Below are 14831 nucleotides of genomic sequence, written 5' to 3'. Positions count from 1 at the left end.
ATGGACATAGCAAAAAATTACTAAGCAGAGAAGATAATTGGTATTTATAGACTTTGTATGGTCTTAAAGTTTGGGATGATTCCAGCTTTAGAGTTACTTTGTGTGATGTAAGAGGCATAATAGCAAATTCTAAAAGAAAAAATATTGGTTTTGGTGCTTTTCGTCCTGGCTATCTGCAGTAATACTGAACACTTGCATCTGAAACTACAGACAACTGCTTATTCCACTGAATTTATTCAGTTTATATTTTTCTGTCATTTTGCAGTAAAGAGTATCAGTGTGACAATGGGCTTTCCTGTGATGTACTTCCCGGAGTTGTTAAAGAATAACATCTGGAATATTCAAATGTTCAGCTGTATTAGTTTATGATCAAGTGCTCCGCTGTCCTAGGCAATCTCATGTCCTTTGTCTGCTGGTTTGCTGTATAGTAACATCATAGATTTATTTTTTTTCCTTCTGGAAATTTCCATCTTCAGAGTTGAAAGATGAAAATTAGGTGTAAAGTGATAGGTAGTTGAAAGTATGAAACTTCAACTGAGCAGTGCAAAAGAAGCTATTGGGAGTTTTGTTGTCTTGGATGAAGACTCTTCACACAATACGCACATGCGTATCTACCTTGTGCAAGTATTGCATGTGGTGGTTCTTGTCAGCCCAGTGCTTTCTATCTCCAAGCAGTCCTAACAGTTTCCCTGTTCTTACATAAGATACAACTCTCTTATTCTTAACGTGGTATTTAATCTTACAACAAGGAAAGCCCTACTCTGTCTTGACTAGGAAGTAACCAGTTCATAGGTGCTAAAGTATGCAGTCTTTCTTGGAGAACAAAATCTTTCAGGATTTACCAATCTGAGAAGTGATTTTTTTTTTTTTTGTACAGCAGGACATACAGCTGTGTTACACAGGATGTGCTCTAGAACTCTGTGCTTTGGGTCTTGGGGCTGCAGGAGCTTCTTGATGGAAAAACTTTCATAAAATGTTAATGTGGTCAAAACATTTATTTTTCCATAACTTGTTCTTGGAAACAGTGAAATCATTCGGGCTGAAGCTTCCTAGAAAAAAACTGTGGAAAAATGTTTACCATGGCAATGAGTCTATGTAATTGCTTTGGCAAAGCTGCGAGCAACTGAAAACAGTTTTATAGGAAGTGTTGGAGCTGTGTTCAGGTAGTGTTGCACCTGTGCAATTTGCAAACATTAACTTCCAAGTAAAAGCCGTTATTGGCCATCACCTATCTGAGGACTCTTAAAACAACCAGTTATTTCCTTATACTTGAAAGACATTACTGGTTCAGGTGTATGTATGCACGTTAGAATCTGATGAACAGTATGAAGTACTGCTTTAAAATAGCCTTTACTAGCTGCTCTAGGTAGTACTGTCACTTTCATCTGCATCAGGTGAGGAACAATGTCAACTCTGCTATTAACTTCCATGCAAAACTTACTTGATCCAGAAGCCTTTTGGTTTGATAGTGGGCTATTACAGTTGGTAAACAACTGCTTGATGTAAGGGTGAAGGCTTTGGACAGTATCATCTCAACTTTCAAAGAGTCCCAAGAATCCCCTGGTTTAGAGGTGTTGAGTTTACAGCATTGAGTGCTTGAGAAATGAGAGACATGGAAGATGTGACAATATCAGTGTGGTCTTACAGATGACTACAAGATGTTGTTACCTGCCTGTGACAGCTTTGCTGAGCATTACCAGGCTTGAGTAAATGACTATACAGTCCTTTCCTCAAGAAACCTAGGTGGTGGTCTGCAATGTTCTATCTGATAGACCTCTCCAGTGCCCTTTGTATACAGGGAGGAAAGTATAGGTCAAGTAATAATATTGTTCTGGTAGTTTGATGACCTCAGCTGTTAAATTTGGCTGCCATGGTCAAGTCAGTGCTCTTGGAAAACTTAGTGCCTTGGGGCATGACTGAGTACTAAATGAGGGTGACTTGGTTTAAACTGAAGTAATGCCAGTGTGACAAGAGTGATAGTGGAATATTTGCATAAATTGACTCAATCTAGCTGTTGCTAAACAATCAACAAATGTTTCTGCTTACTGATCATCTGCAACAGAAGTGACTCCTTTAAGATAGGACTTTTTGTAATGTGTGCTGTGTTTTCAATAACATGAGGGTGGATGATGACACAGGGCTTTGTCTGTGGAGCCTTTCTTTAAGTTGGGTCACTTACATCAGCACTGCTTTTGTTAGGAGCTTGCTCTTTGGGTAGCACTTAAGCTGTCTGCAGTCACCTTATTGATAAGAATATTTTGACTTCCAGAACTTAGAACTATACTGGCATTGCATGGGCTTGAGAGGGAAGTAGGTAAGTCAGAAACATCTTAAGGAATGTAGCGTTTCCAATGTAAGTGTGGGAATTGATGGTACCATTTTTCATAACAGTTCTTGAATCTTGAAATGAAAGTATCTCTCCATGCTGAGACTGTTTGCCTTTGGATGCATGTTGTGGTGGGCTTTACTGTGGCTCTTCTATGAGTAGAGAAGACTGACAAAAGGAAAATCGGGGAGTTTAGGGGAAAATCCTTCTGTGGAAGGATTGCACCAATGACTGGTCTAACATACAGCCAAAGCAGTTTAATGCAAATACGAGTAACTGTATTAGAGCAAAGCTGAATTTGACTTTTAAGTGTCCAGCTTGGCATCTAGACAGACCTTTGGAAAGCTTAAATAACCCTGTCCTTCTAAGAGTAAGCTACATCTGTGAGGTTTTTGAATAGGATATGGATATCTTCAAGGTAGCTTTCAAATCCTTTTTGAATAAATTTAACTTGTTAGATTCTTTGCTCCTCTACTGAATTTTATATGGATTTTGCTGTTTTATGTGAACCAGTTTGGTAAACTTGCCAGTTTTGACTGTGGCAGAAGTTAAATGGTGCTCCTGCCTTTTGACTAAAAAGCAGTTTTCATATGCTGTAGACCAGTGATTTTATTTGTGATGTGATTTATTTTTTTTTCTTTTTTTTCCCTTTACAGTGGTTTTTAAAGGGTTTTTTTTGAGCAGTATTTTGCTTTGTGTATGGTGACTGAGTATTTAGTTCTGACACCGGGCATTTTAAGAAACAAAATAAAACTTTTTTTCCCCTACCATTTTCCTTACACTGGGGTATTCTTTTCTGTTGCTTGGTTTGATTGAATTTCTACTGATGTAAATAAAGACTACAGAGGAAGAAGATACTGAAGTGCTGGAGGAGGGAGCAAACTGGGATAGGCATAGAGAAGGGCCGTTCATGAGACCAAGAATATAGAACTTGTATTAAAGGAGGAAACTAAAAGGCTTTGCTCATTTATATTAGTAGAAGGAAAGCCAAGAACGAATAACGCTGTATGTATGAAAACATCCTGTAAGGGGTGGGAAGGGGGTAAACACCAAGAAGGAAAATTAACTGAAGAACAACGTTGGCACAAGAACAAATGGATATAAACTCTTCCTGTATAAGCTTTGAAATAGTATTCTAAGTTCCAGCATTGTTACTGTAGGAGTGAATTTGTAGGATAGACTTCTAATGCTCTGAATCACTTCAGGATGGAGCGAGATCACTCAGTAAAAGGGATTGTGTGCTTGCTTTTAATAGAAAACTCCTGAGTGCCACAGTGCAAAGGGTGGATGCTTTGCTCTACACAAGCAGTTATGTGTATCTCTCCTGCCATAGTCTTGCTTGAATTCCCAGATTGTTGAATTACCAAATGTTTGGGTCAGTTCCTTTTAAAATTGAACAAACAAACAAAACACCCACCCCCAAAACCAAAGCAAAAAACCCCAACCAAACAAAAAAACCCAACAGTGTTCTGTATGGACATAGTATGATTTCAGAGGAAGATCAGTTTTGGATGAAGTTGCAGTTAATCTGTGGTATAGGGAATGGATCAATAGAACTTCTAAACTAGGTACTAGAAAAATGAATCCAAATGTACTGTCCTGAATGTATGTTGGATCTCACCTACTTTAGTTAGGAAACTGCTAATTATTTTTCTGTATAGCTTCAAGCTATGCCTGTCATTAGGCAAATCTCTTAAGTGGTATTATTAAAACAGAACACTTCATAATCTGTTAAAGTGTTCATACAGATTCATAAATTCTAATAAGAAATTGTAATAATAGCTATTTAGAAAATGTTGGCATGCATGGGGGGAGGAAGAAACGTCTAAGGGGAGACTAGAGAAAAATGAAAATGTAAACACTGAATTATTAAAAAGCTTGAAGTTAAGATACAGTAAACAGTAATTCAGGATTTGAGACGAACAGTTTATCAGACCTGATAAAACTGTTTCTTCAGCAAACATAGTCCAAAGTCCTTAAGACTTAAGCCTAAAAATTTATTTCTTCCTTAAAGCATTATATAAATGTTGCTTTGAGTTTAGATTGTTAGTCTTCCGTGGAAGGTCTCCTAAAGATTAAATACTAGCCCTGTTGAGTAAGGATATGACTGTGGCTTGTGATGCTGTGTACTCATTTTGAAAATGCTTGTGTTGTGAATAATATTTTGGTTAAGCTGCTTGTTTAAGTTTGATCTTAAACTAATTCCTAAAAGACTTAAATGGCTATCTCTTTTCTAAAGTGTGTGCAAACTATGTACATAGTAGGACTTATGCTTGCTTTAAAGAAATAGCAAAAGTTCAAATTGTTTACCAATCTTCCAGTAACTAAGGATACAAGCTGGTTTATTTTTTTCATTAATTGTTAATTAAAGCTTCCTTGAATTGAACTCTCCAGCGTATGGCTGCTGATACTAATATTCAGAGGCTTAATACCATTTTTAGTTTCTTGTGCTTTGTGGCCTGTGTCTCGCAATCTTGAAGAGCGTGCCTGCATTCCAGACAGGCGACATCTTAAATTAGATCTTTGTTTGGGATGCTTAGGGAAGAATCATAATGTTTGTTGTGAAGGGAAGATCTTGAACATGTTTTAGAAAATTGTTCAGGTCAACTTATTCTTGGTGGTGAAAATCTTAAAAGCATGATTAGGTTACAAGCTGAAGTTGCTACCTTTATTCACAAAACCACGGTGATGTAGCTTTCCTCAAAGTACAAATCTTTTAATTCTGACTAGAAGTTAAGTGATAGTGGGCTGTTTCAGAAGTATTCATTGGACTTCTGATACTGTTTACCAGTTGGTCCCTAAACAAGGCAGCCCTTGCTTGTAAACAAGTTTCTCTGCCTGCCTGGACAAGAAACATAATTTACTATGATTAGCTCTGGAATGTGAAGTTTCTTAAGCTGCCCATCGCTTCTTTTGTCTGCCTCAAACCTCATGTAATCATTTGCTCATCCACACTGCCAGTGGAGAGGTACAGTAAAAAAGAAGTGTTAACTTCTCAGCCGATTACTAGGATTTACTAACTCCAAAAATGGGAAACAAAATTCAGTGCAGGATTTTGAAGTGTACTATGAATACGAGAAAGATTGAAACAGTCAGAATCTTTCATTGTTTCAGGCAGCTATTTGTATTAGCTAAGACTTGTAAGAGAAAACTACTACTGAAGTTTGAAGAAGTGGAGGTATTTAAGCCTCAAAACCAGAAAACTAGATCTTTTGAAGTATTGTCAGGAACTAATAACCTTTTTTGTTCTTCATTAAAGCAGGATGTGCTTATGCAGTTGTGGATACTTGTCTCATTCCGTGTTTAGGATCTTTAAAGGAGTCTTTACAATGTCCTAAGGTTGCTTGCTTTGTTCTCTCTAAACAGCTTCTGGAATGTGTTAATGGCACTCTTAACAACTGGGGTGGTGGTTTTTTTTGTTTGCTTATTATTTTCTTTAAGCAAGCTGTGCCTTTTCTTCCATATTTCTGCTTATAGCAAAGCAAATCAGATAGTTCTCTTTCAGCAGTAGTGATACTCAGTCACTCCCCTAATTTTCACTCATCTGATATTCTCTGAAAGATCCTATTATTTCCAAACCACTCATGAAATCAGTTTGAAGATATAGTGAGGATTAAAGTCTTCCAACAATTTCTAACTGTTCCTGCAAACTCTTTGAAGCATGTTCTCTTCCTGTTTTGAAGATCAGTAAGGAGAATGCTGGATAAAATGAAGCCCTGATCCTCTTGAGACTCTTGCGATGTTTTCCCTGTGAAATATCAAGCTACTGGTAAAAGCTCTTCGAGAGTGACCTGTAGAAAGCTAAAGACATGTAGCATGATTTTGCATGACATTCTGCACAAGCTGATTTGCTTAAGATGGACCTCACAAATGTTCAAACTTTGAGAAGAGTTTGACATATCTTGTTAAAAACACACAGTTGTCATACAGTCTTGCAAACCCACTGAAAAAAAAAAAAAAGATATCTTACTAGTTTTGCTGCAGCTAGGATTGCTTGTTATGCAGCTCCCTTGTGATTCTGCTGTATCTCTTCTACATATAGTAGTATCCAAGCTTGCTTTGAAGTCAGTGTTTCAGGTGTACTGTGGATTTTTTAAATTATTTTTTGTTCACCCTATTTTTTTTCACCCAGTTGATCATTTTATCCTGAGTAAAAGCTGATTAGGCTGAACTGTTCCACACAACCATATTGGCTTTATTCTTTGCTTTTGATGAGCTTATTTTGTAGGTGCTTACAAATAACACTGGTTTTAATAACTTGCTTTAATACACACCTAAGAATTTGACTGGTTTTGAATTTGTTTGGCTCTCCTTTTGACTGGTACTGTATCTTCTCCTTCATGAACTTGCAGAGTTCAGGAATGGTTGTTTTTAACTAGGGTGATGACTCTTGTTTACACATGTAATACCTGCTGGCTCTGCATCAGGCAACTCCTTGTGACAAGGGGAGAGAACATCTGAACTACCTTAATGATCTAAAGAGACTGAACAGTTGCACAAACACTAGAAATCAAAAGACATAATGAAAGGTGTGCAAAAAAATGTAGATGAAAGCAATCCTGAATGTTATGTTTGAAAGTGTAAAGCAATTATGAATATAATTGTTGAACTGAAATGTTTTAAGATGTGTTATGGTTTCTTCTAGCTTGTCACAATTATTAGAAATGATTGACCTTTTTCTGAAGACTCAAGCAACGACACAGTGTGCACTTCTGTGCTCGCTTTTATTTACCTGTTAATATAGCTGTTCTCCCCTTTGTTTTGTGTACCTCTAAACCCTCTCTTCCTATTTGTAGGATGAGGTAGTTAGCAGGGTAGTGCTGACTTACTCTAATGTTGTCCCTGTGTACTCATGCTTCTTAAAATCCTACTCTTCCTTGTCATGTCCTGTATTCATGTTGTAATATGTAATTGAATTAATCTTGGATCACTGAAGAAGCTTCTGATACTGATCTCTAGATACAAAGCAGTGATAGGAAGTGTATTAGAGTATCTTACATCTGTGAACTTACTGTGATCTTTCTTTAGCTGCCAGCTCATGCATTCCTCTAGATCCGGGTGAGAAATGTTCAATCTGCAACATCCACATCATATAGCCTGTGGCTGCATGAATAATACTACTGTGTAACTTTAATGTGTGGTCTGCCAGGATTTTTTTAAAGCTCTTTGCAGCTTTCAGAAACGAAAAAGAAAAATATCTTGTATCTGTCACTACATCCTCTCTTTTTGGTTCCTTGCATTTGAAATCCCTTCAGCTTATGATAGGATAGTCAACTACTATCACTGTCTTCATATTCCTTCCTGTGCATTAGAGTTTAAACTTGTCTGTGTTTCTCCTTTCTAAAATTGGAAGTAGTCCTTTGCTCGCCGTGGTTGCCATCTCTGCAAAGTTGTGTCAAGCATGTTCTAAAAACTTAATGACAATTTACCATGTGCCACTTAGAGTGGGCATCCTTGTAACCATCTCTTCCCACTTTTCCCATCCTTTTTTACCAGTCAGTCTTTACCCTGTGACTGATTCATGGGTGGTTATTTTGTTAGGATATTTTTGCTGAGAAAACTTTCCTCTTGAATAAGCTGAAATCAAATGATAAGGTACACATCACTTCTTTTTTTCTGTGCTTGTCCTTCTTAAACTATGTTAGTATTCTTTTCCTACCCAGTCTGACATTGATTCAGCTTCTGGTGTATTGTTTCTCATCCACTGTTTTCAGTGTTCTTGGCTCTTTGGCAGACAGCTCAGCAGACTGAAAAGTCATGCCCTCTTACTGCATTATTCTGTGACAAAATTGCTGTTTCTTGTTCTTCTCTCCCAGTCCCTCAGTTCCCATGCTTTTCAGAGGATATATCATGTACATTTTAATTTGCCTGTGTATCGTTCAAACCTATGTAAAATATTAACAAATTAGTCTTATTTCTGTTATAGGAGGTAGGTTGAAGTGAAACTGTTGCTCATGATCACGGCAGCATACTGTACACAGCATAGTACTGGATTCCTATTCAGAATCTGCTTCTTGTCTGTCCCTTAGCTGAGCAATGCTGGTAAAATCCTACCTGAACATTCGATTCATGGAACATTGTTGAATCCCCACTTCTTCATTCAGATGGCTCCATTTCCCTTAAAAGTCATGTTTCAGGGGTTGTTGGTGAGCTTGTAGAGACATCTGAGGAATAGTTTGGTTCTTACTATGTTGTCACTGTTGCTTTTGGACTGGGTTAACTACATCCTTTCAGGATGTTTTTTCAGCTCTATTAGAGGAGGTGTGTTAATGACTTACACTAGAACTACTGTTGCCGGCATTGTTAAAGTGGGAGAGGTTATCATGGATATTAAGGAACTCATTCAGTAAGTTCAGACGGGGGCAAACAGAAACTTTATAACCAGTTTTGGTGACAACTCTCAGATAAAAATGCAAGCAGAACAATTTACAAGGTTAATGACCTCTTTTACCTGTTGTGTACTCTGCCAAGCGTTATCTATAACAGTAGGGACAGAGGGTAACTCACACTGGCTTATTTATGTGATTAGTCACCCTTGTGTCTTCTGGCACCATTTGACATAGTGAAGCTGATCTAATGTCTGGCTGCCACAGCAAGGGTAGTGTTTTATACTGTATAGCTTCTAGTGTAAGGAAAGGGCAGGAATAATCTACTTGCCATATGGCTACATATTGTGAGCTGAACAGACCTATAACTGGCACTATCAGGAAGCCAGTAACTTGTTACAAATTCAGCTTTTCCAGCCAACTTGTGGAACAGTTCTGTATAAATCCAGAAGCCGTGTGAGGGGGAAAATGGAACCATGCAGCCAGTACAAAGGAATCAGTCAGTGGTTGCTGCAGTTGTGCTGTGCTGCTGCTTATGCTGCTGTGGAGCCATATATTTAGACCTGGCCTTTGAAAAGGTGGAGTTATCTTGTATTTGCTGGCAAAGGAGGATTGGCTAGAGATGTGAAAATTTTCTCTTTTAAATTGCAGCTTAAACCAGATGTATGTGGACAACTCTCCAATTCCCATTTTCACTGTGAGGATGTGGTTGTCTAAGTTCTTTTGTTTCTATGTGAACAAAAGACTTAATTATTTTACTTAAGTGGTATAAGAGAACCGTATAGAGTGGTTTTGTTGGTATAACACCTCTTTTAGTAAAGTTTATCAATGTAATTATACCAATAAACTTCATCTAATGTATTTCTGTTGGATCAGTTCTGTAGTAAACATTGGCTTGAAAAATGTCTTTTGTCTTTAACATTTCAATTCTCTAGCATCTGAAATGTGATATTCAGTGTATTACTTGACTTTTAAAATAGGAGTGTGACTTGCAGTAACATAAAGTACAGGTATGTGTGTGTGCAGTAACTGAAAAGAAAATGTTTTTTGTGGTAACTAGGTTATTTAGTACATGTGAGAATATCACAAAACCACATTTCTATTCCCTTTCCCACTTCCTTTTATCCACCATCTGAACTGGCCAAGGGAAGATGGTTATGCTAATAGTAGTCAGGCTGAAGAGTATAGTGTTGGGTGCTGGGAGTGCTTAGCTCCTGCTGCTGTAAGAATAAGCTTTTAAAGTTGCCGTTTCCCAGACTCTGATTAAAAATCAGGGAGAATGGTGAAATTCTTGTGTATATATGTGGTTTCTGTCTTCCTCTAAGTTGTTCACCTAGCTAGACAGATGGTAATATTTCTTATGTACTGCTATCAGCTGGTTTTTTTTCCCTGCTTTGTAAAGATCTTTTAAAATTTGCCAGTTAACTTCACAGTAAACTTAGAAGTGTCAGTTACACAAACAGTTGTTTAGGTCCATAAGAAGGATTCTTCATGTTCTTCAAATGCTTGAGAATTACTAGAGCTCACATCTCTCAATCTAACCATGAGGAGTGGGGTGGTATACAGAGCTGCAGCAGCATGATTGTGGTCTGTGATGAAATTAACTCTTTAAAGCAGATCAGAGAAAGCTGTCTCTGAGGAACCCTATGTCTTCCTTTCAAATGTTCCTGCGACCACAGACTAAACTTGAAATGTAACAGGATACCAGTGCAGAAATACAAGGAACATAGTGTAGCTATATATATAAAATAAGAAAGCCCATGATGTTATATTAAAATTAGGAAGCATGTATGGTACAGGATCTTGTTGTTGGGCCAATCCAGTATGAACATAGCATAGAAATATGGCCTGTGGATTGAAGTAAACACTTCTGAGGAACTTTCTGTAGGTTTTTATCTTGCAGGATTTGGAAGCTTTTCAGTATGTGTTGACCATGTGTGTTACTGCATGTTCCTGTTCTCCATCTGCAGGCGCTTCTTTTTTCTCTTCTTCTTTTGAAGGCCTTGATATTCTGAGGGGAAAGCTACAGTAGAAAAGCACCTTGCATGGTGGCAAAGGTATTAGTCGAACTGAAGGTATCTTGAGTAGATCTCTGAGGAAATGGCTTCAGTAATGCTGTGGAAGTTTCCCTTTCATTTATGAGGAGTATTCAGATGACAGTTCTACCTTAGAGCTCTCTAAATAGACAGTTATACTTAGTACCAAGTCCCACTGCAATCTCTGAGTCAGTATCACTAAATAGTTAATCTGTTAAAAAAACAAACAAACAAACCAAAACTGTGATGTTTTTGTAAATAATACTTACTGCCTGAAATAAAAAGTTAAAGAATGTCTCATGTTACAGCAAAGGGTAGGTGAAAGGGATTTAAAAAAAAGTCATTCGGTCTGAAGTAATAAGTTTTGGGAGTACGGTGACAGAAATACAAATAGATTGGCCTTCAATTCTTTAAAGGATCTCTACATGTAGGAATAAATACTGATTCAGAGAGAGCATTTACTCTGTAAAAGGCTGTATGATGAGGCTCTCAAGGTGTTAAACTGTCCAAAAAAAAAAAATCTTGTAACCTTTCAGGTGACTTCTGTTTGTGCTCTATTAAAAATTGCAGAAAACTTCACTGGGGATTTTTTATTTTTTTTTTTTTCCTTCACACATGACTTGAGGAAAGGGGGTGCCCATGGAGAATATACTTTCATATGAATCTTCAAGAAATAAGTTTTAATGAGTGAACACCTACATGGGAATACACATTCAACTGCTTTATTAGTGGACTCTTCTCCCCTGATCTTGCTCAGCCTTAAGATGCCTCCTGCTGGGAATCTTGTCTGTCTGTGAGCCAACTAACTTCCAGATCATGAGCTGTAGAAAGCTGAGGTTTGGCTGGAGGGAGTGACCTAAGTCTTGGTCTAGACCCAAGCTAAGGCATCAAATATATTCCACAGGGCTTATCTGCAACTGCTTTTGCCTTGCCAGGACCATCATAATTTGTCTAGTGCCTTTCCATCTTCCCACTCCTTGCAAGAGTTGTTGCAACAGCAGTATGAGAAAGGCATACATCAGGCATCTGACCGAGGGAGAAGGAATACAATTGACAGGAATCTCAAGGACAGATGGTGCTTGGCATAGTTGGTGACTCCAGTTCAGCTTCTGAGAAGGAGGACTCACTTAGGAAGTCCCTAATCCCAGAAGTTGGGCTGTAACATGTAGTCCTTGTCCTAAACTGTGTCATACTGATGCGCCACAAAGGAGATCTTAAGCATTAAGTTAGTGTAACTGGGGCTTCTGCAAAAGAGGCTTCTTATGCAAATCTGATTTTGGATAGCTCAGTCAGTTCCTCAAGCAGGATCAAGGATTTTGTCACCTCTTGTTCATGTAGTACAGCATTGTCATGTTGAGCTCTGAATATGTTAATTGACTTTATATATTGGCCATTCTTTCACCATATAAATAACCCCTGAATGCTGGGCGAGTGATCCCCTATGCAGATCAGAGATGACATGCAGAAACTGAGTGAGATTAAGTCAAGCTGAAAGGCATCTGTTCTTGTCCATCTGAAGGGAGTACCACTTTGCAGGTACTGGGTAAGACTGCAGAAACTTATTTGTAGCCAGCAAGGATAAGTATTTCTCAGAAAAACAAGTAAGACTGGAACTAGAAAATAAATAGGTAATAAAGTAGAAATATCTTCATGGACATTAAGGTTATTTTATTTCATTATTTGTATTTGCAGCACAGTGGTGGTTGGACACAACCGAAAGCAGTAAGTTTGTCCCCTGGAGGGGTGTTAGAGGATCTGTAAAGAAGCCTATGCCCCATCCACTTGTGCTGTGAAGGAAAGATGGGTGTGAGTACACCCCTGAGGTGTGCTAAAAGTTCAGCTTGAGACCTCTCCTTTGAGCAGCTGTATATACATAATGCGCATGCAGTAGCTGTGCCATGAATTAGGATACAGCATCTGTTTAGTAATCCCAGGTATTTGAAGGTGTTAGAAGGTCTTAAATATCCTTTCCTACAGATGCTTGATGAATTCATGTAGGACATAAGAGTTCAATCAGTGCTGCTTATGTTTTGCATGTTTAGTTAGTAATTAATAAAGCAGTGCATTATACTTATTTATAGTGCAGGAGAAATAAGCCTCAGTTCCAGCTAGACAATTGGATCCTTGGAAACTCTAGCAAGATCTGAATTAGCTATTTATATGGGTGTTAAACGGTGCTCACAGATAGCTATTTCATGCTTCTGAATATTTTTAATTGTAACTTTCCAGTGTCCATTTGGGAAGCAGATGCTTTTGTGGTGCCTCTTCTGAGTTGGAAGTCAGTGTAGGGTGAGCTACCACCTAACTTATCCCATGCACTCTAAGTGGGTGAGGACTGTTGAGGTCCAGTTAAAATTGTTTGGAGAGTGAGAGTGTATGGTGAGAGGAAGGTATATAGGCACACCTATAGTGTGCTGGTCAGTACAGAGTGGCTGCTAGTAACAGCCTTACCTGATTAAACTTGGCAACATGTCCTGCTTCACAGTTGCTGTGCTTGCTGTAGTGATACCAACAATTATGTAAGTTGGCAAGACTGTATTGAGCAATGATGTGCTCTAAGAGTGTAAATTTTTTTTCAGCTAAAAGTAGTTGGTTGTTTTGTAGCTTATCGACTGTTTGAGGTGTTCTATGCTTGTTTCTACCTGTAGTATATTTAATTGTATATAAAGTCACAATGCTACCTATTCAGTAGGAAGTACAGATTCAGACTTAGAATAGTAACTTCCTTGGGTACACATGCTTGTAGTAGTTTCTGGGTACTTGGTGAAGGTTTTGGAGAACCTCTGTTTCAGTCAGCATGGAGAATGGACCTGGTCTGCTGGTGGTTCAGAACTGTTGGACCACTGTCTTGCTTGCTGCAGCAATTGGAATGTTTCTACTGAAAGAGGCAGGAGGTAAAACTGGGAGAATTTATTTTTTTCCTGTTCCATAGGTTGACTGTGGTAGTTTTTGTAGTGCTGGGGAAAGACATGACAGTGCAGTATCTCTCTAATAGCTACTCATCATGTTAGTAGCCAGTCTTATTTACTGGTGAATTGACTTACCATTTGAAATGCAGTTCTTGTGTGCTGTCCCATGGAAAAAGTAGAGATTAAAATAAATGAGGACTCTGATATTGCACGAAGCGGCTGCATTTGTGATTGTAGAAGCAACCTTAACTTCCTAAAGACCAGAGTTCTTGGTATGTCATCTAAATTTTCTTGTAGTATTGTTCTTAATGCTTAGTGTCTCATTCCCCCCCCCCCCCCCCTTCTATTTTATATGTTTTAAAAAACAACAACAAAACAACCCAATAAAAACCCCCCAACAGCTCGCTGTAATCGCAGGGTCATTAAATTAATCTTGTACAGAGAGTAGATGTTTATGCTATTGCAGAGGTTAGAGGATAAGATGCTAGTATATTATGCAGTTATATAAAGGTTTCTCTGTCACCTTTTTAACCTCTTCTATACATGCCCTTGATGAGTCAGTTCTAGTTCCCCTTTGGGATCATCTCCTACAGGTTAATTCCCACCACCATTGTCCAAGTCTGTCTGCCTAGTCCTTTCCCCATCAGTTTGCTCACATGGTTTACTAATGTCTTACTAATTTTTCTTAGCTCCTGCTATTTTCACTTCTGGTCCTGGCCTTTGAAGGAATATAAATCCAGCCATTTTTTTTTTTTTTCTTTAGAGGAGCGAGAGTTGGAGATGAAGGAGTTGCTTAGTATGTAGAAGAGACTGCCTGTATCCTAGAGTAGCCTCTTGCAGGGGAGGTCCAGCTTTGATTCTGTGGATTCAGACTAAAGAAGCTGTGCTGTTCCACTGTGGAAGTGACAAAGAATTTGTCCAGTGCTAGATGATTGATTTTGAGCAAATGTAGTGAACAAGGATTTTGAGGTTTTTAGTTTCATGAAGTTCTTCAGTGATCACTAGGTATTTCCAAGTTTTCTTGGTTTTTCTCTTTTTGTCCCTACTCTTCAGAAGTTTAACATCTGATTAAGTTTCTGTACATTATTACAGGGTCTAAAAGGTGTATATCTGATGAAGGGGTTAACCTTGACTAAGTTCTAGGTACCTGCTGTAAAGAATGGAGGGACAAACTGCTTTAAAAAAAAAAAAGTTAACCTGAGCAGACCTGAAGAACTAATGGATACGTGTTTAA

At 38.2% G+C, this 14831-nt stretch overlaps 1 protein-coding gene across 3 annotated transcripts in view; it reads left to right on the top strand.

Moving 5' to 3' along the window:
- Window positions 1–14831, top strand: part of PRKAG2 (protein kinase AMP-activated non-catalytic subunit gamma 2) — a 221645-nt gene that overhangs the window by 173889 nt on the left and 32925 nt on the right. The gene's annotated exons all lie outside the window — the stretch shown is intronic.

This window comes from Athene noctua, chromosome 2 (genome assembly GCF_965140245.1).
Source record: "Athene noctua chromosome 2, bAthNoc1.hap1.1, whole genome shotgun sequence".
Lineage (NCBI taxonomy): Eukaryota > Metazoa > Chordata > Aves > Strigiformes > Strigidae > Athene > Athene noctua.
This window is presented reverse-complemented; position numbering and strand designations above follow the sequence as displayed.